Here is a 2884-nt window from a genome sequence, read left to right as displayed (position 1 = left end):
TCAGTTATACATATACATATGTTCCCATATCTCCTCCCTCTTGCGTCTCCCTCCCTCCCACCCTCCCTATCCCACCCCTCTAGGTGGTCACAAAGCACCGAGCTGATCTCCCTGTGCCATGCGGCTGCTTCCCCCTAGCTATCCACCCTACGTTTGGTAGTGTATATATGTCCTTGTCACTCTCTCACTTCGTCACAGCTTACCCTTCCCCCTCCCCATATCCTCAAGTCCATGCTCTAGTAGGTCTGCGTCTCCATTCCCGTCTTGTGTTAGCATACGGTATTTGTTTTTCTCTTTCTGACTTACTTCACTCTGTATGACAGACTCTAGGTCCATCCACCTCACTACAAATAACTCATTCAAAAAGAGTCATGTACCAAAATGTTCATTGCAGCTCTATTTACAATAGCCAGGAGATGGAAGCAACCTAAGTGTCCCTCATCGGATGAACCCATCCCAACTCTTGACCTAAGACCTTAGAAGAACACAGGTCTTCAGAACACACGCTTAGCTCTCTCACCCAACTCCTGCAAGGATGCCCACAAAGCTATCTCTCACACACCTCGTAACTGACAGAATAGAGGAAGCAAAAGAACTTAGCAGGTCCTGAGCTGTCCCAACTGTGCTGACAATAGGAGCAGAAAGCAAAGAGGCCCTCATCAACTAGCAGCAAACAGGGTAGAGTATTGACTTTTGAGAAAATGCTAATAAAATATAATACAATCGGCTTTCCCTCATTAATCAGTTTAGCTAGTCTTGCCCCCTCGGGGAGGACTGAGTAAGGAGTGGGAAAAAGTGGCCGACTAATTTTCCCACTGCACTTCCTCAATAGAGAATGAGCGTTGGCAAAGGCAGGCGCCAGAACAAGAAGAATTTCTCCTGCCCCATCACGTTGATCAACATGTTGTTCTCCCAAGCCATTTGACCTAACAACTAAACCCAAGGTCATCCAGGGACAGCACCAAGATTAGTGTGAGGCTAGTGGGAAACCCACCCTTGGCTCAAAATTTTAGAAGGTGCCAGAAAAAACTGAGTAAGGTATATAATAGTTTCATACACTGTTTAAAAAAATGAAATTTAATGCAAAAAAATCCGTGGTGAACAATATATCAACATTTTTAATAAAAACAGGATCCGTCCCTGCACTTGCATAACACTGCCTCACTCATCTCACTGTAATTCTGGCCCTGGTTCCAATAAAACTTTATTTATCAAAACAAGCCCCCAGCTCAAAGTTTGCCATTTGATTTTTTTAAATTTTGTCTTCAAATATTATTTATATTTTTGGCACCCCTTAAATTTTGTGCTGGGGATAATTTCCTCAGTCTTCTCAACCTAGTCCGCTGCTTGTGAGGGATGTGACTCTCTGAGCGAAGTTCCATCTCTATAAGATTCCATATCTAACACCCCTGTACGTCCTCCTGGAACCAGGGAAAAGGATCAGCCAGCTTTTATCACCAGAAGGCTCTAATGAATGCCCTGTTGTGGATTATCAAAAATAAACTCTCAGGGCTTCCCTGGTGGCGCAGTGGTTGAGAGTCCACCTGCCGATGCAGGGGACGCGGGTCCGTGCCCCGGTCCGGGAAGATCCCACATGCCGCGGAGCGGCTGGGCCCGTGAGCCATGGCCGCTGAGCCTATGCGTCCGGAGCCTGTGCTCCACAACGGGAGAGGCCACAACAGTGAGAGGCCCGCGTAATGCAAAAACAGAAAAAACAAACAAACAAAAAAATTAACTCTCAAGCCATACTGAACCCTAGGCTGAAATTCACTCCCTATTCTGTTTTTCAAATTACTGTCAGCTCCATTGTGCACTATGGCTCATTAGAAGAGTCTTTGCACAAGTATATTTATTCATTTCTCGCAATATTTGTAGAAATAGTTTGTAGAAATATTCCAAATAATACCATGGTGGGACTGTAAAAATACCCCTTATTTGGATGTGAATTCCCTCCAGCCTTTACATGTAAGTCACGACGTATTCAATTCTCCTCCACTTATAAATTAAAGTACAAAGTTCTTTCCTCCATGATTCATACTCTGCTCAGTCTCAGCGAAGGATCTTGTTCAGGTAGAATTCCAATTGACGCCTTCGGCAGCACAAGTCCTCTTAGGGCCCAGTTTCTACTTCTCCTCTCTGGTCATTCCTCAAAGAGGCACAGAACAGGAGCCCCCGAGGCAGTTCTAGAACCTTTTCCTCCAGGACCCTCCTCCTAGACTCTGCAGTCACTCTTCCTTCTAGACTTGGAGGAACACAGCTTGGTCTGGGGTGCCTTAGGTCCACAAGGTCTGTTGACCAAAGATCCTGGAATGAAAGAGACAAGGTGAGAGAAAAGGTCCAGTGGAGCAACCAGGCCAGAGTGATCAGCTGTTTCTATTTTGTCTTTCGAAGTCTTCAACCCTAGTTTTGCAATGTTGCTGCTGCATACCTATCCCATGTCTCAGATAACCCCCAGAGGAGTCAGGAACAAGTTGCTCAAATGTGGTGTATTAGGAATGATGTACGGCCCAGCTACACTGAACAGGCTGTGGTCCAGACACTACGGTCATGGCCGATCACACTTGTTTCGCCAAAAAGACTTAGGGCCTTAGCAATGGAAAGCATTTCTAGCTCTGCCACCTTAGAAACAGAAAAAGTGGAAGAAAATCAAAAGTCAAAATGTTGTTTAAAAAGAAGAGCCTTCAAGTGAACACTACAGAGCTTCCCTGGTGGCGCAGTGGTTGAGAATCCGCCTGCCGATGCAGGGGACACGGGTTCGTGCCCCGGTCTGGGAAGATCCCACATGCAGCGGAGCGGCTGGGCCCGTGAGCCATGGCCGCTGAGCCTGCGCGTCCGGAGCCTGTGCTCCGCAACGGGAGAGGCCACAGCAGTGAGAGGCCCGCGT

At 46.9% G+C, this 2884-nt stretch overlaps 1 protein-coding gene across 4 annotated transcripts in view; it reads left to right on the top strand.

The window, feature by feature from the left end:
* Window positions 1-2884, top strand: part of HAO2 (hydroxyacid oxidase 2) — a 215243-nt gene that overhangs the window by 206461 nt on the left and 5898 nt on the right. The gene's annotated exons all lie outside the window — the stretch shown is intronic.

The sequence above is a fragment of the Physeter macrocephalus genome, chromosome 4 (assembly GCF_002837175.3).
Source record: "Physeter macrocephalus isolate SW-GA chromosome 4, ASM283717v5, whole genome shotgun sequence".
Classification (NCBI taxonomy): Eukaryota; Metazoa; Chordata; class Mammalia; order Artiodactyla; family Physeteridae; genus Physeter; species Physeter macrocephalus.
This window is presented reverse-complemented; position numbering and strand designations above follow the sequence as displayed.